The sequence below is a fragment of the Motacilla alba genome, chromosome 4 (genome assembly GCF_015832195.1).
Source record: "Motacilla alba alba isolate MOTALB_02 chromosome 4, Motacilla_alba_V1.0_pri, whole genome shotgun sequence".
NCBI lineage: Eukaryota > Metazoa > Chordata > Aves > Passeriformes > Motacillidae > Motacilla > Motacilla alba.
In genome coordinates, this window is record NC_052019.1 from 69,183,056 (window position 1) to 69,202,047 (window position 18,992).

Consider the following 18,992-nt stretch of genomic DNA (forward strand, 5'->3'; position numbering starts at 1 on the left):
CAGCTCAGTGGTGGGCACAGTGCCCCAACCAAATGAGCTTTTAAGGTCCTGCACTAAGAGAGAGGCATTTTGTCTTCTTTTCTTTCTTTTTTAATGCTTGATTTATTTGATTGTATTGATCAAATTAACAGCAATTGATCAGAAGTTCTCCATTTCAGGGAACTGCCAGAAAGTAGCTGTATTAGTGGGGAGGAGAAATTCTTAGTTGTCTAGTAAGAAAGGAATAAATAACTTGGTGATTACCGAGAGGGCAAGGGGAAAGGCTGAACTTGTGTTCTTATTCAGATTGGTTTAAGTGTGTGCTGAACTTGCTGAACTCCTAAACTGCTCTATTGGCCAAATTTAGCCAGGGACAAATTGGTTCAGCACTGCAAGTACTCAGAACTATTAAAGAAAACTCATTTAGGCTGGTGCAGAGAGGGGACTGTTGGCCCTGAGAACAGGCAGCTAGTTCAGGGAGGGAAGCTGAGGAAGCTGCTGAATGCCAGGCATCCACCCTCACAGGGAGCAGAGGAGCAGGGCAGTGTGCAGGTCCCAGTGGGAGTGCAGCTCTCTCAGGGCGCTGCTCAGGCAGAGCTCCTTGGTTTCCAGGTCTGCCGTGCTGGGACCCCTGTCCTGCTCCTGGGGTGAGTGAATGATGAGGGCAGGAAAAGCAGCAAGGTGGGTAAAATCCTGTGTAAGGAGTGTAATGGAAATAGTATCCATTTTCAGATATCCTCCAGAGAGTGCTGCAGCCCAAAAACCTGGAGAATGCAATTTTCCTGTCCTTGCTGGAAAAGGACATGGTAATAGGAAAAGGAGAATTGTGTCGTTGTCTGCAGGACAGGCTAGTTTTCGCTCTTGAAACAGGTTTTTCTCCCCACATTTCTTAAATAGACCTTGGGTGTCTGCATTCAAAGACAGAAGCAGGAAAGCAATTCAGTAATTAATTGGAATACCTGCCAGTGCACTGAGTGTATGAAGTGATGCAGTAGTAACTTGGCCATGCTGCTCTTCAGGAGCTCTCTCTGGACTGGGTTTCTTATGAAAACAATTTCTAATTTAGATAATTGTGAACATCTTCCATCTTTCATGTCCTGAATAGGCTGTGGCTGCTTTGGGCCTCTTGCCCAGCTGAGCTGTTTGACTGCTGCACTCATAACTCTCACGGTGTCCCTTGGTGACTCTCACCTGGCTCTCTGCAGGCCCCTTTTGGTGACTCTGCCCTGCTCCATTTCTGGGGTGTGTTGGCATCAGTCTTCTCCAGTGGATTAAAATACTGCATTGAGTCAAGCCTATGGACACTGGCACAGTGCTCCTGATGTGCTTTATTCTTGCTTGGAGGCATTTGTGATAAAGCACATTTCAACTGCTGGATTTAGCAGAAAACTAGCAACTGAGGCTAGAGTAGAGGAGGAGAAAAGCCATGAGAAGGTTCCTGTCATGCAAAGATAGCCATCATAGTTTGCTGCAAATCATTTCCTTTATTTCATGTCTAGTTTTTTCTTAGAGTTTTCTCCACTTACAGAGGACAAGGCAAAAAGGTTGATTGTAAACTTTCAGAAAACCTATAAAACAATCTTTTGGGATATTAGAGCTCTTTGATGTAGCTGCTTTTGGTTTTTTAGCTTCAGTTATTTCTTTGCTGCCAACAGAAATGATGTCTTTAAACTCCAGATCAACCTACAAATGGGTCATATTTTTTTCTGTAATTGTGTAAAAACAGCTGACAATTCAGATAAATTGTGTTGGAGGAACACAGCAGTAAGCACTTTAATGAAAAGAGTGATGCACAGAGAGTTTCTTGCATTTAATTTTTTTTAATTGTATTTCCAGGTCAAAAATGTGATTATTGATTGCTATTGTCATAATGAACGTTTGACACTCGTTTATATTGATCTGACTTTTCTAACTATTGATGGCAGGGATGGGAAAGAGCACCAAGAGTTGGAGTCAGCTGAGACAGAGCAATTTCAGAGTTCTTGTTCTGTGCTTCCCTCATTGCACACAATTATGGTTTTCCCCTCTCTGCTCCCGAGTGGCCGCTTGCTGGCACAAATGGGTGTTTTGGGTGTGGTTCTGAAAGCAGGATCGAGTTTTTGGTGTGTAAAGGTTCTGTAGCTCTGGGGAGTAAAAGCAGGATTTTCTCCTCTCTGTGGTGCATGGCTGCTCCCCTCCTTTGAGGTGTGTGTTCCCAGGAGGAGAAGGGTGAGGGGGGTTCCAGGGCAGGAAGGCTCCCTGTGAGGCATGGGGGGGCCCTGCTGTGTGCTCAGCACGTGGGGACCCCTCAGACAGGAGCCCTTCCTGTTCCTGTCCCTCCCCAGGACTCAGCCCCTGGGATTCACTGTCCTTGCTGCAGGGGAGCAGAGCCTGCCAGGCTCCGCCATCTCTGGAGGAGATCTCTGCTGGGCTTCTTGGGCTAAACATTGTTTTAAACAGTTTGAAAAGCAGAAGAACATTCAGGTTTTTCATACAGTTAAAAGGCAGGAAATATGATAAAAACACTTCATCTGTGTATGGGTATCTAAGGGCATCTTTGTCTTGAAATGTTTGACAAAACTTGGAGAACTCTGGAAACTATATCTTCTTTTAGTTTTTTGTAAATGTGGTGTAGCTGAAGATCTGGAATGTAATTTCCCCTCCTCCTTTAAAACAGACTTGTAATCCAAATTTAGAGTGGAATTACTTTAGAGTGGAATTACTCTCAATATAATGATTTTTTTCTTCATACACCTAACATGATCTAGAATTAATTTTGATGTAAATGGCAGGCCTAGGTCCAGGTACTGCTAATAACCTGCAGCTATGTATCCCTGGAATGGGTGCTGTGTGAGGCAAACTGTCTGAGCCAGTGCAGTTCACGCCAGCAGAGGGGCTGTGGGAAGCAACCAAAATTGGCATAAAAAAAATGGAAACCTGTGAGGCTGCACTACCCTGACATCAGAACTGGGAGCCACTGCCATTGGTATTGGAATGCTCAGATGGCAGCGCAGAGAGTCAGGGAAACAACTGCAAATACCTGAATCCAGAGCTGTAATGGCCCCATATTGCTTGACTCCAGAATGAGAATATCTTAGGGGTGCTGAAAGCATGGTGAGCCATTAAAAATGCTCTGAAGCAGGGCTGCGGGGCCTGGCTGCGGGGCCTGGCTGCGGGGCCTGGCTGCGGGGCCTGGCTGCGGGGCCTGGCTGCGGGGCCTGGCTGCGGGGCCTGGCTGCGGGGCCTGGCTGCGGGGCCTGGCTGCGGGGCCTGGCTGCGGGGCCTGGCTGCTGCTGCTCAGTGGGCTGCATGTTATCAGCTTTCTCTTTTCAGAACATTAATGAAGGACAATTATTCTAAGGATCAGCATGTAAGGATCAGTCAGTTTTCTGTTTCTAATTCAGGTTCTTAACTCTGAAGTGTTCTGACGTAGTGGATTAAGAGTACAGTAACAGGTATTACCAGAATCATTTCATCCACCCACTTGGATCTTGCCAAAATGTACTGAGTCAGAAGAAGTCACACCTGTCTCCAGGAACAGCCCCACCCAGCCCGTGTTTGGCAGTGACAGTGCCAGGAGGAGGACTTTGGGAGAAAGATGGACAATTCTGGAGTGACACAGTGCATTCCCAGTTGTTCAGTGGCTGCCAGCACAGTGGTGTCAGGAAGGTGGTGTTTGCCAACCTGCCCAGGCCTGCTCTAGGGAGAGAAAAAAGGTCAATAAAAAAGGGCAGATAGAGACATTCCAGGGGTGGTATGCAAATGCATTCAAAAAGTAGCAGCATGTGCTTGCATTTCATCAAGGTGCTGCTAAACTTCCCACCCCAAAGGAGCCGTGTTTCACATTTCTAAAATTAATGGAATTCATCTCAGGTTTCTAAGAGGCTGAGGGAAGTCTCCATCAGCTGGCATGAAATTTTAATGTGAGTTGTAACAAAGTAAAAGCTTAGGAACTCCAGAAATAAGAGAGTAAGTAGAACAAAACCAGCTACTTATAAATGGGTAAGTAGAACAAAACCAGCTACTTATACCAGCTGCATTTATTCTCACCAGAAGAGTAAAAAGCCTCATGAGGTGCTGCATATAAAAAGACCTTGGGATAGCAGTGTAATCAATAACAGGAAATCTCTGAAATGATTCTGTACTTGCTTAATAAAGTTACCTGCATGAAATAATAGAATTGAATTTCACAAAGGTACCTTCAGCATCAGAGGGCCTTTCACTAATGAACACAAAACAGAATAATTGAAGCTGATGTTAAATTAAGAATAAGCTGTTTGTCAGACTTGATGAAGTGCAAGTCAGTGGTGAAACATTGCTGAGTTCCAAAGGGAGGGAGATGATGCCTGGTGCTGCTCAACATCCCATCATCCATCCCCGAGTCCCTTGTGTCACCTCAGATAAGATCAGAGGGCTGGAGGCTGGAGCTGCAGAGCAAAAAGAGGTGTCTGGGGAGGCAGCCTGGCTCTGGAGGAGACCTGGAACACCCCTGGGAGTGGCACCCCCAAGTCACAGCTGGGGCAAGGGGGGCCTTTGATCACTGCCCCTGTGGCTCTGCCAATGTTCATGTGGCAGTGCTGGGCTCCTGCCTTCCAGGAGGCCGCTTGAAAAGTGTCTCATGAGATCCAGAGCCAGGGCAGCAAGAAAGGCTCAGCCTCAGCAGTCTGATCTCTGCAACTGTAGAATTAGTGCACGAGGGCTGGCTGCCTTGGAGTGTAAAGCAGAAATAATGCAGGCAGTAGGTAACTCCGTAGCTGATATTACATAAGGATCAATATTTGGGGCTTGGAGCACACCTGCTCCAGATGGAGAAACACAGTTTGTTAAGGCTGGTGGTTAATGCCTGAAATTGGGACGGAGAAGAAAAACTTCCTGGCAAAGCAGAAGTGTTCTGCCTTTGCTGTCTTGACAAGTCTTGGGTTGCTTTCTGAGGCATTCATGATTTCAATAGGAGGTATTTGATTTAATTATATGTTCTTGTGATATTTAAGATGCTGTGATCTGTAGGAGACCAGACAGCAAATAATCCAAACATGCTGCCAGCTCTGAAGGTGTCTGAAGCTGTGAGAGTTTTGGTGGTTATTGCACTCTCTCAGTCACCTGCTGGTGAATTCCAGGTGTATGTAGGCATGGGCACTGCTTGATCTATTGGAAAAAGGGAGAAAACACTGGAGGTCTTGCCTTGTTGTGATACTTGCCTCCTTTCCCCCCGCCCACCCCAACCCTGAGCTGAGGAGTTGGAATGTGCCCGTTCTTTCTTTTGCTGTGTTCTCTTTATCCAGGATGTGGAAGTGTCGTGTGAGGGGAACACTCTCCTGTCAGAAGGCCGAGCACAGCACTCACTGCTTGCTTGGGTTAGGGCACGATTTCTGTCCAAAAGAAAAGAATTTGTGTTGATTTCCAAGTCTTTGTGTGCCGGGTTCTCAGACATTTGTGGTTAGGTTTGTTGGAAATGCACAGGAGCTGAGTGTCTGAGTGAGCCTGACACATGTGCCTGATTCAGACATCTCCTCAGCCGTGCTCGTGCTTCCCTGCCTCAGAGCTTCCCTAATTCCTAGCAAAGCCCAGGGAATTCCCTGATGTGTGCCCAGAGATTCTGTCCACGCTGCTGCTCTTGGATCTGTGCGGCACAGCTCAGTGCTGCTGATTCCCAGCCAAGTAGCTGAGCCATCCTTTGACAAAACACAGGAGCAGCACAGGGGCACAAGTCTGAAATGTTCTCATAACTCCGGGCTTCTGCCTCAATCCCAAGCCAAAACTTTTGTCATGACACAAATGTCATACGACCTTGGAAGTGCTTTGGCTTTCTAAAAAAAATCCTGATTGTTCAGCTTAGTGAAAAGGACAAATAATGCATGTGGAAGGAAAAAGTTTTACTTTTGGAAACTGAACAGAATTTTCTAAAGAATTTATTTCAATGACACTGAGTGGATCAGCATCATTATAATTTCAACCATTCTATTTTGAAACTCTTTGCTCATTTGCAATTCTGTACTTGCTTTGCAATTATAATGGTTTGCAATCCTGAGCTTTAGTGACAAGCCTGAAACTGTGCATGTAACATAACCATAAAATTATGACCCAGTGATGTTTTAATACTCTAATATCAAATGGATGGATTTTTAAAAAGTTTTTCCATGCCCACATATTATTCAGAGCAAACTGAGAGAAACCAAATGAAATTGAAATTTATTGCAACGAGAGTGGAGTGTTCATACTTAAGTAATGAAGAAATGCACAAAAAGCATTGGCTTAAGATGTTACTGGCATCTGCAGTCAAGGCACAGTAAATATTTAACCCTCCTCAGCCACCACGAGTGCTGTTCATGATCCTGCTGCTCCCCAGTCTGTGGCACCGCCTCTCTGAGTTTCCAAGGTGGGGATGGGCTCAGAGGATCAGCGCCTCGTCTCGGAACGGGCTGCTCTCTTGGGCTTCTGTGATCCAAGCCAAGGGGTTCCCACTGAGCTGAGCCAAGTCCAGCTTGGGCTCTTCCCAGTACTTTTCATCCCATTTTCACATGGAGCCACTTCCATTGCACTTCTCTTGCACAGAACAAGTACTGAGACAGATTGTGCAAAGTCGCCTCTGCCTCTTCTGGTCCTCTCTTTCTTTAGGAGGCAAGGACCAGAGCAGAGAGAAGCTAAGTGCTAACCATGTGCTAGTTTGGCCAATGCATGGAGAAAGGATCTGTAACTTCACCTACTGACCATCAATCCCACTCCTGTGAGCATTGCAGGAGCCCTTGAATCCTTGTGCCTTTGCCCCTGTGTGCTGCAGCTCATTGATGGGCAGGTCAGGCAGGAGAGGCTTTGATCAAACTCCTGTGATGCCCGTGCCTTAAATTAGTGTCAGATGGCTGGGCTCGAGGTGCTGTGTACATTTCCTCAGTGTGTCTAAATCTCTTCCTTAAGCTAAACCGAGGGCAGAGAAACACCAATCTCAGTAAATATTGTACACACCTTTTATAAATGGATGTCAGATATTCTCAGCACAGGCTCTCCCTTGTTGTCTGACAGGGTGAGGATGTCTCATTCTGCAGGAGGTGAGCGTGTGCCAGGTTTTCTTGTGCTTGGGAAATTACCAAGTCTGGGAACATACTCTGACCTTTCCTTCTCCCTTATGGGAATGCTCAGACAGCAGTTTCACCCCTGCAGAGTCACATTCAACTGGATGTGAGTCTGAGCTCAGGGTTTGAACCCACTGCTGCCCATGTCTCTGCCAGCCTTTCCGAGTAAGTTCTGCTTGGTCTGACTTTCTTTTCCTTTTAATTTGTTTTGCACTGAATGTAAGAACACAGTTTTCATTTGCTGCCGATTGAAGCAGAGTCAAGTGAAAGAGCAGAAATAATTTGTCTGACATAGAAATGATGGCTCAAATGGGATTAAACTGTTCCAGCTATTAGACTGCATTACTGTCTTGAGTGCTCTCTATACTCCTTAAAAAGAAATCCGACAACTCCCCTTGTTATGGATCTTTGACTAGTGAAGTTTTCCAAGGTTAGGGAAAATACCCAACTGAGCTCTAGAGAACCATGTACAGAAGCATGTTGTTTTCAACAAGGAGAACTTGAAATTTGAAAACGGGAATTCTGCAGTTGAGAAAAGCTTCTACCATTAGAATTGAAAAATGCAAATTAAAGTTGTGTTGTGAAATAACTGCTGGAAGGGAGCCTCACAGTTTAATGTCCCTGCTTTTGGTTGTAATAAATTCTGTAGTGTTGAATAATTTTCTTTACAAGTATTTCAGAAAACAAAGTGCAGAATTTGTATTCCCAAAATATTTTAAAAGGTTGTTTTGTTTTTTTTTTCATTAGACTTGTGAGTATTTACGGAAGGTTTTCAATATTTGGTTGATCTGGAAACATATTTCCTTTGTAAATGAATCCTTCCCACCATATGTGTAATAGTTTTTGCTTTGGAAGGCTTTGATTCTTCCCCTCTGGCTTCATCCTGAAAGCCAAGGAGAGCTGGGATAGTCTGAACTACTGAGTGATTTTGTTGATTTTGGCAGTCAGGGTCAGAGATCTTCTCCTGTCCCTCCGGACCCTTTGTGTTGGTGGTGCTGCTGCAGAGTAAAAACAGTGCAGGGAAAGGCAGCTGAACTTCCCCCCAGGAGGGGGGATCAAGGGCTCAGGGCAGGATTAGCTGAGCAAAAGAGCAAGTCCAGGTTGTCAAGGAACTGGCCAAGTCCAAGGTAAGGGATGAAATGAGGAATCCTCCAGAGGATGTGTTTCGCTTTGGGCTATGACATGGTGCCAGCATCAGGGAAAAGATGAATTCCAAGTCAGCTGGGGTAACTGCGCTGAGTTGTTTGGTGTCATTGGTAGGGGATGTTGGAAATCGGGTGAAAATGGACTTCAGTAGTTTTATATAGCAGATGAACTTCCCCCCTCCACTTTCTGAAAGTTTTGGTTTGGGTATTTCATAGAACAAAACCATCATTTTGAACTGTGGAGTGAAATGGATAGAACCAAAGCTTCATTTTGTTTTCTCAATTTTCTAATGCATTTGCTTATCTATTGAGCTGTCTGTCTGGCCTGGGTCTTCAGCAGTTTCAAAGGACCACAAACAGAAGGCAAATTCCCTGCATCAGGAACAGATGTCTCCAGGAGCCTTTTCTGTTGTGGGTGCTTTCATTGTTTGCTGCTTTGGGTGTCCCTTTACAGTGTGACCTTGACACAGATCAGCATCAAACCCCTCTAGATGCTCTGGATTAACAATCACAACCTGAGTTTTACAGAACCTCCTCCTCCTCCTTTGTGCACTGGCCTGTGTCTCTCTGCACAGAGATCTCCTTACAGAGCATGAGCCACAGAGATCAGCTTGGCTCTCAGCTGATTGCATTATACTGATTTGTAACAATGTTGTTGTGTTTTGATTCTGCCTCTCTAATCAAGGAAGGAGGTTTTTAGTGAAAAAAAATAAATTGCTGATCTATACATAGAATTTAGCCAAAACTCTGGAATAGAAGGGATTGGAAAATTTTGACAGGCATTTTCTTTTGGGAAATGCAAATGTTATCAAAACTGGAACATTTAATGAAGATGTTTTCTCTCAGAAATATCCACTTTGAAATGAAGAAACCCCAATATAAATACATTGCTTCTCTTCAGGCTGCTTTAGTTCAGTAGTTTAGAGGACTGATAAAATATTTTGGTTAGGAATAACTTCAGAGTCGAGTTTTTTCAACATCTTTTGAAAGGAGAGTACAATTCAGCAGGGCTCAGATGAGCCTTTTCTTTGCACGCATGCCATGTACTGGAGTGCTGGTTTATATTAACTTGGGATTTATTCCAGCATCAGAAAGAATTAACCTATGATAAATTGTCCTGGCTGATTCAGGTGTTAACCCATGGAAAGGAGCTGACCTTAACCATGAGCTCCACTGTCAGACCGAGGATGGAGGCTGATTTAAAGGTGCTGATCTTGGAGATGTCCCAAGTCAAAAATGACATGATTTACCTTTTGGCCACTGGGTGTAGTTTGCCATCGTTCCCACCAGGCAGCTCCCTGGTGTCCCCCCTCGAAGATCAAGTCTGTTTTGCTGAAACTGTGGAAATGCACTTTGACATCCAGAACAGTTCTGGGCACAGCCCCGTGGTTACTCCTAACTCAGAATGTTTCCAAAGCTGACCAAACCCTGGTGGCTTTATTCCCTTGGTGCAGTCGCCAGTCTGTTCTGAGACAGGGGTGCTTTAGCTGCAGTAGCAGCTTGGGTGCTCTCAGTTGTTATTTCCGGACTCCCTGTCAGACCTTTCTTCTCAAACACAGTTGTTTTTTCCTGCAGCAGCTGTGTTTCATGGTAACCCCAGGTGAGGTGAGGATGTGTTTGGTGCTCAGCACTGCATCAGCACAGTGTGAAAGATGTGACTCTGCTGGAGTCCATGTAGGATGTTTTCCATGGAATTCCATGGAGTTTAGGCTGTGTCAATAGCGAGAGACGGTGATGCGCAGCACTTGGGATGTGACAGGACAGGGGCTGCAGAGGAAGAGGATGGGCTGATGTGCCCAGAACAGGAGCACACCAGTGACAGCTGGGGCTGTGACCCAGTTCTTTCAGCTTTGGAGCCAGGGCCCCTCTCTGCCGGGCCCTGATGCCTTCCAGGGCTGCCAGAATGTGCCCAGGAGAGGGGACACTGAGTGCTCTGGACAGCTGCATTTGAGTAACACGGCAGTTCTGCTCTGTCAGCCTTCACTGTCACTGCTGGCCACAAGTGAACAGGCTGTGATTGCTGACTGCAGCAGAGAGGGTGCAGGAAACGCTGCTGCTGGGAGTACAGCACATTGTAGGGATTGTGCTGCTGAGGACATCCAAAGGCCAACTTCTTGTTCTCAGTGCCAGCAGACAGAAAATGGAACAAATGGATGATAATAATGGATAGAGCACAACGAGTCCATTTATTGGGTATTACATATTACAATATCCAATATGCAAAGGCCCTTGGGAATCATTCTTGCACAACTTTCCAGTTCAGCCTTGTGTGTTAATTACAGTCAAAACAGACAAATCACAATGATGATCACAACTTGATCATCATCCTCTGACACCACTGTTGATAGATTTGATATTAAGTTGGGAGCACAGTTCTGCTGCAGCTGCTGGGATTTTGGGGGATGTGGTGGGGTGAAGCTGTAGAGCATGCTCTGCACAGCCACACCTGAACAGCTCCAGCTTTCAGCAGCCTTTCATTTCAGCCTGGTCCACATCCAGATTTGGGTTGTGGCCTCTTTGTAGTCACTGCTTTGGCACGGCTGGGACACTGAAAATCTCTCTGCGCTTGTGACTTCTCCAGTTTTTTATAAAATTTCCCATCATGTTGTGGGGAACCTTGTGGTGAGGGTGTCTGAGTACCTTTGTGAATGCTGTTTTTGTGAGTTCCTCCTCAGCAGGGCAGTTTTACACTGTATTACAGTGATAAAAGACTGAACTCGTTCTCTGACAGGAGAAGGCATCTTGATTGATGGATGCTGCACCATAAGTCAATCAGCCAGTTCATTTTGGATTTTTTTTCCTTGCAAGAGAGAACAAATTTGTACAAAGAAATGCATGATATGGAAAAAGTGATGTGAAAAATCAGTTGAAAATGGGATTAATTTTTAATTGAACCACAATATGCAAATTTCAGCAAAGCTTACATTTTTTTCAGAGTTGTTTTGGGATTTTTTTTTTGTCTCTGAATGCTTTTGAGCTAGAAGAAATTAAAATTGGCAGCTGTAATTATCTGGAAAACCATAAGCATCTTTGAATTAAGATTTGTACTTTCTTCCTGGGTTTTTAATGGCTTTCTGAACTAGCTTTTGATGGCAATGTTCTTTTTTCTGCTATTGTAACTCCAAAGTAATTTGCTAAAATATTTGAATTACTACAAAAAGCATTCTTATTAACAATAGAAAGGAAGAAAAATAGCTCATGTGTCTTATTAGTCTTTTTCATGATAGTTGTGGACAGCATAAAAGTTTGGTGTAGATGACAGCTGGAAACAGAATTGCCACCCAGGTGGGTGGATACCAAATTTGCTAAAGCTGGTGTTCAGGAACACTGAGAGCAGCAAATTCCACTTAGTTAGGATTTACTACAGCCCAAACAAGAATAAATGTGAGGAAAATTCCAAATGAAATCAGGGTGTGTGGGATCTCCAGTACCATGATTCCTACAGCTGTCTGTGACTAATGGCAGCCTCTTCATAGAGTGCTGTGTGCCCTGGTGGTGGTGAATATTGTAGGAGTTCTCTGCAATGGAATTAGTGGCTCTGCAGTACCACAGAATGTCATCTGCTCTTCTGTAAGCCACTGCCTGTTCTCTTTTTCAGGGAACTTGATAAATTGGATTAATTTCTCAGAGGCTTTAATAGAGCTGTCATCTTTGAGGTTTATACCCAAAGTAAAAAAGTGCAGTGGTTCTCGAGACAATATTTAAAAAGTAATGTGATCTAGTTGGGTTTCATTTTTTCTGGGTTTGGGAGGGAAAAAGGGAGATGTCTTCCTGTCTGCTGCCTTCTATCTGCTAAGCCCCTCTGTAAGCTTGAAATGATTAAAATGTGTTTGCTGATACTGAATTACATTCTGGGACTTGTAAATGGTCAACAGATTTCAGGACTGGGCTCCTATTCCTTAACAGCCTTTAGTTTATTTCATTTTTTTCCTTAAATTCTTAGAAATTATTGCGCAGCAATCTACCATGTAAAACAGTTGCATAAGTCTTGTATATTCCTGTTGAGCAAAACCTCCTGATTCCCAGTAATTTAAACAAATGACTTTTTTAACTTTAAATGCTGTAGTTTTCATCTCCCATGTTAACCTTACTTGAACCATTATTCACGAGACAGCTTTATTGTAACCATCAATACAATTTTCGGTGATCAGATTTTGATTTCCACAGTCTGAGCCACGCAAGCTCTTAGGGAGTGCTTTAAGAATGGATAAGCAGGGGTCACAGTTCTGTTTTTATTTGCTCAAGGTGTGGAGATGAGGATCCTTGCTGATCTTGGCCTTGCTCCGAGGGGCTCAGCCGAGTCCTTGCTGCCACCTCCTGGTGCTGGCTCCATGCTGGCACAGGCTGGGGGCAACGGGATGCCAGGGATGTGTGGCTGACTGGGCCTGCAGCATTCCCAGGCACAGCAGCTCCGAGGTGAAGGAGGGGATGAGGTCCCGAGCCAGTAAAGGATTGCCAAACTGAAATGAACTCAACAGTCTTTGTTAGCTCATGGAGGGGAAAAGGAGCTCTTGGAGCTGCAGCCAAAGCCACATGGACAGCAATAAAATTATCCCAGATACTGTTAATGATGAGAATTTCCCAGTGCCTTTTTATAGCTTTTCTGCATCTTGCATGTAAGTTCATAATGCAGAACCCCCTTTTGATTTCAGCAGCTTGTCTGTTTGATCCCTAAACACCAATGTAACAATCCTGCCCCTTCCAAGAGCCCATTTATTCCTCAGTAGGTTTGAGGGGTATTTTTTGTGGGTTTATTTGGGGTTTTTGTTCTTGCTGTTGGGTTGGGTTTTTTAATCTTTCCAGACACAAAATGTTCTGAGATGAAATCTGCATCCACTGCAGTAATCAGCAAGTTGCCATGGCCTTGGGTAGGGTGGTGTTTGTCGCTTTCCCTGCAGCTTTTGCACAGGCAGGAATGATCTTCTCCTGCTCTGTGTTTTGTGATGAACCATGCAAAGGGGAGTTTGAGGCAGCAGCTACCCTGGGGGATGATCCCTGCCCTTGGCAGGAGTGGGGATGGAAGGCTTGGCTGTCCCAGCTGGGCTGGGCACTCCAGGCTCTGCTGGGCAAGCGCAGGCACCCAGCCCCAGCTCCTTCCCAGAGAGCAGAGGGGCCCTCACCCTGCCTTGTCTACCCTCTCCATCATTGTCAGATGGAGACAATGTCACCAGGTTGCTGTTTCTGGACCTGCTTTGGTTGTGCAGGGAATCCTGAACTCCCCCCAAAGGTGCAACACACATTTTGAGTTAAGGGAGACAGCAGGAGGGCTCAGAGGCCGATGGAACACGAGAGACTGTCACTGAAACCTGCATTAATTGATACCCACAGCAAACACTGCCTAGGGTCAGGCCAGACTTGGAGTCAGGGTTTGACTCCCTGCTGGTATCAGGGTGATTCTTTTCAGGCATTAAAGTTTTCATAACTCACACCTGTGCCAGAGGATCAGGGAGCAGGATCTCTGAAGACATCAGTTCTTACCAGCAGGACTTGAAATAGGAACTTCAGCAAATACCTGTGCAGAGCAAGCTTTCTGGGGAAAAAAGAAATGGAGTATAAATTTCAGGTGTGTATCTGTGGGGTTTCCTGCTCACCCAGGGATGCCAGATGTGGGGTTTCCTGCTCACCCAGGGACGCTAGATGTGGGGTTTCACGTCCCGGATTGTGGGTAACCCCGAAAGATGGAAAAGTCTCTCCTCCAACCCATGCCTTCAAAGAAAGACTCAGTAGTCTTCTGTTGTCCGTTCTCAAGGTTGTTTATTGTTGGTTATCTAAAAGATTCTTCTCCCTGAACTGCTGTGGCCCGTTAAGCGGCTCAGACAAAGGCACACTGCCCTCCCAGGGGGCTGGTGCTATCTTTTATATAATATATTACGTACTACATGTTTACACTTTTTCCCCAATACCTACTATCTATATTGAATAGTGACTTTCTACTCTAAACCAATCTGTGAGTGCCAACATCACCAAGGACATGGAGGCTAGGAAGGAGAAAGAAAGAGGACAGGGCACACCCAAATCCCTCCATCTTAGATCTCCTTACCCCCATGTACAAAACTTGGACCCCTGCGTACAAGACTTAAAACCCCCCTGTACAGCACTCAAAAATCCTTCCTTTAACTTTGTGATTACTTCTACTATGCTATCTAAACTTTTGTGTGTGGCTTGTAATTCTTCATACAGAGTTAGTAATTTGCTCCACGGGCTAAGATCAAAACCCCACGTGTGTCTTTGGCTGCATGCCAGGGTCTCAGAGCCCCCTGCCAGCAGCTCTGGCCATCCAGGACACCCAGAGGGATGTTCTGGATTCCAACATGTATCTGTCATCCCACCTTAGTCCTTCATAGCCAAGGATTTGCTAATTGGTCTGGGCTTGGTTCAAGCATGGAAGCATAAGTGGATCTTTTGGTGGTCAGGTGGTTCAGTAACTGGTTCGGAGTTTGTCATTAGGAGGGGAAATCAAATGTTCCAATATTCTGATGTTGGAAACATCCAGTGCTGGGTCATAGATGAGTCTTACAGGGCACACAGGGCAATGAGTTGGTGGCACCTGTTCCTTGTATCTCACCCTCTCGGGTGGGCGAGGGCAGGGTTGTGAAGAGGTGCAGACTCTGCCCCTGGGTTTCAGAGCGCCCTGGAGAAGGACAGGGTGGATGGATGGATCAGAACAGTGTGCAGAGGCACTCTCTGGCGCGGAAGGAAGTGGTTTCTCTGCTTTTCCCCAGGACCTCTCAGTAACAAGAAGGATGGTTAGGAGGTAATTCCCAAGTTCTTTGGCTCCTGCTTCCCAAAATTCAGCTTCTGGTGCTTTGCAGAGGAGCGTGGTTTCCTCACACGTAGCCAGAATTCTCTGTGTGCTTTTGTCTTGTGGAGCACTTGCAGTGTGGCTGGGATTGCTGGGGAGTGACCTTGTCTGGCTGAACAAGTAAACCTTCTGATGTCATGTCTCTGTTTTATTTTGTCCTTTGTCACCCATTATGTGACAAATAGGAAAAATAAGATTTATCTTGTTCCTACATCATGATTCCTGAATTAATCTTTAGATTTCATCTGTGTTTATATGACTCTTAATGGAACAGGGTCTCTTCTTGCATTGTCTTGATGATTAATGGTTGTTGTTGAAAAAAACAAATGTGACTACATGTTAGAAGTGCAAATGATTTCCAGACTGCAATTATGGTGAATTAGTTTAACCATTAATATCTTCCCAATTGAATTATGCTGTGTGTGAGGTCACTGGTAGTGGCTGCAGCTCATACCTGGCCATGTGTGTCTGTCTGCTATTTTAACCTACTCATTGTTCTATCCAAAGACATAATTGATGTCACAAAATGGGGCTTGTCACACTTCATTAACTCCTGTTAATTACTGGGATCATGGAACTCCTGACTGCTCCATCCCTGTGAGTGCAGTGCTCAGGAAACCCCCAAAGGCTGGGAGCCATGGAGCAGTTCAGACCCAGGGCTTGGCTCTTGGCTTCACGGTCACAAATCCTGGGCTTTCTGTCCTAAAACTGGTCATTCCTTTGAACACACCTTGAAATCTTATGATGTGATGAAAGCAGATACAAACAAACCCATGGCAGGGAAGTCAATGCCCTTGATTCACTGATCTCCATTTTTATTTCTGCTGCTCATTATGAGGCACTTCAGGCAGGAAATCCCATGCAGCTGAACTTAATGACTTATTTGAACCAGGTGGGCATATTCTACTGAAATTATTCTACTCACTAAATGAAATGTGTTCATTAAAATAAATGTGCAATTTGTTACAATTGATAGTGTTATGAATGAGTGTCAAAATTCATATTTATTAGAGTAGAAGAATAGATTCAGAATAGTATAAAATAAGGTAGATGGATGTTAAAGTAAAAAGGGATAGAAGGAGAGTTACGTTTGGACATGTTCTCAGGGAAATACCCAAGAAAAGTCAGTCTGCAGCAAAGCACCAACGCCTACCACACCAATAGACTCTATTTACATGTAAAAACCCAACAGAGACAGTTAGTTTCACAATTGCAGCCCCACAGGGAATGATGTCATCAGCAGCACACCTGGATCCCCTGACTGAAGGGGAGGGAACACACTGCTTAGAATTTTAAAACAGTTCTGGGAAACCTCTCGGTTTGCAAAAGAGATTTCCAGTAAGAACTGAGTATCGGAATTCAGGGTGATGATAAGATGTGACTGTGTACTGTTAAGATTAATCCTGTCTAGCACAAGACCAGAAGTCGATGAATTATTCCCGAAGACATCGAGGACAGGACCACCTTCCATCAGATACCATTCTACTGGACCGGAGAAACCTTTGGAACTTGTTTGGTTATGAAAAGGACAATAGACTTCCTAGCCCGCGGCAAGAAAAATGGGATGAAAAGACCTACATGGAGAAAGCTCGGTGTGCTCACCGCACTCCGAAGCTGCCAGTGCTTGGAGTTGCTCAGGGCGTCACCCAGAGTCTATTCCCGGGCTAGACTCTGTCCGATCCGTGGCTTACCGAAATTTTGTCAATTTGAGCAAAATAAATTTTGTACTTTGTTTTTATATCATAATTTGACTCTAGCAAATTATTGATAAAATCAAATTGGCAATTGTATCTATAACAGTAGCTTTTCATCCTTTGAAATTTAAGCAATTTTGTAATGGTGGTGATAATGGTATTAGCTTATAAAATGTCTGGTTTGTAGAAGAGCTTAAGGTAATTTTGGAAAGTAAAGACTCCATCTTAACTGTAACATTGAAAAATGCAGCAGGCACTCATTTAAACTCTGTGGATTTTAATATTTTAGTATTTAGTATGGGAATATATGGGTGTAAACAGAGCTGCATCACAGAGCTCTACACCCCACAGGAGCAATTGATGAATTTGTGTCTCTAGGCCTGGCTTTTGTCCTTCTTCAACATGACAAGTAGTAAGCAGCTTTGCTCCCCCCCTAACTGGTTTTGTATTTTTCAAGAGGAACTGTTACACTGTTTTCATTACCATTTGTGCTAATGAAAGCAATGGGGAAAAGCAACATCTGCTTTACTTAGAGCAGCTCCAAGTTGTGTGAAGGGTCCAAAGGGCTGTGAGTAACACACACCAATCAAGGCCTTGCCAGGGTGCTGCATTAATGTGTTTGAAGCAAAGACAGCAGCTAAAAATTGGCTTAAGTACTTCAATAAGCATAATCAGAGAGGTGGTATTTGCACAAGCAATTGCACCTTCCAAAGCATCCCCACTGATTTCCTCCATGTGCTTGGGGCAAACAAGGTTTGTCTGACCAACTCCTAAGGGCAACTTTCACCTGTGGATAGTAAAAAAAAACAACAAAAAACCAGAAATATTGTCCAGTTTAAACAAAGCACTGACTGTTTTAGAGACATTCTCTTTTTAATTTCCACTGTGTGCTTGTTCTTTTTTGCTCTCTTGCTTTGAGAGGCAAGGACTTAGGACTTTTATCCTTCCTAAAATACTTCAGGTCAGCAAGCCAGCACAAAATAGATCTTCTGCTTATGTGTGCACTGAGCCTTCAGGTCCGTATCAGTACAGTTGCTAAAGGAATAATAAATTACTGAATCATCTGATAGTAATTAGTGCTGCTCACAGAGAACCCTGTGAATAGCAGTCTGTGAGCTGGGATGGTTTATTTACAGGTAGTGTGGAGTATTTTCCTTGGGATGTTTTCAAATTTTGTTTGGCTGTTGCAGCATAACTGCAACATCAATGAAATGAAGTGAAGGATTGCCTGCAGCGTCTGCAAAGCTTTTGTCTAAGATCCATGGGGTTTTGAGAATTAGAGATAACTGAGCTTTGAGATACAGGTTCCTAGCCTGCAAATTTAATGAGTAATCAAGAGGAATTATTATTTCATGCCGGATATTCCTGCTAGGAAGGTATTTCCAGTTCAGTTTTTGTTTTGAGTGGCTGTGCATGTCAAGAGAAAACAACTCCTTCATTGTTACCCAGAGGCATCACTCACTCAGGTTTTAAAGGAAAAGTCATGCAGAAGTAAATAGAAGCAGAAACTCACACCTGGTTCTCTTGTTGCTGATCTGGGGCTCTGAAAATGTGGTTGCTGGCCTCCAAAGTGTGTGTGTGCCTCAAAGGCCTTTTGTCACTGTCACCAAGGAAAGGAGCTGGAAAGGCCCTGGCCTAGGTCAGAGCATGGCAGTGCCAGTAGGTGTGAGGGAGCAAAGGACTGCCCAGAAGATGATGGCAAAGAGCATCCAGGGCCTGGGGGAAATGAGGGTGTTGGTGACTTGGCAGGAGCTGGGAATGCCAGCAGATTTCAGGAGCCTGTGCCTTTGGTCTGTGCACGTGCTCTGTGGAAGTGATGAGAGCCTGAGAATGTGGGTTATCCTTTAAATCAAGGACCTGTTCCTGGATAGGGAAAGAGAGCAGAGTTTGGCTGGGAAGGCAAAATCTGATTCTAACAGAAGCTACCCTGCAGTGGGAGACAGGAGATCTGTGTCCTGCTCAGTTGCACGTCTCCCACAGCCCTGGGTAAAGCCCCAATGGCACTGGTGAGGCACTGATCCAGCCAGGAAACAGAGGTTTCACTGCCCCACTTGACAGAGCACTCTGGAGATGGAACCATCTGATTGGTCCGGGGTGGTGACAAGGGTGGCATCGGTTCTGGAGATGAAGATGTGTGGGGTGAGAATGCAGCTCTGCTGAATCCAAAATGCTGCAACCAGAGCAGATTGATAAGTGGTTTCCTGTGCTGGCTGTGGCATGCAGACATGTGCAGGCTGTTGGAAGATGAAACAGTGAAGGAAAGGCTATGAGGAAATGAGCTGCTTTGTGTTCTGAAATCTCCTCAGTCTGGGCGAGAGCCTCATTA

The 18,992-nt window shown here is 44.8% G+C and overlaps 1 long non-coding RNA gene across 2 annotated transcripts in view; it reads left to right on the forward strand.

The window, feature by feature from the left end:
- The window catches only part of LOC119700968, a 136,807-nt gene that overhangs the window by 41,370 nt on the left and 76,445 nt on the right, over positions 1–18,992 (forward strand). The window lies entirely within an intron of this gene.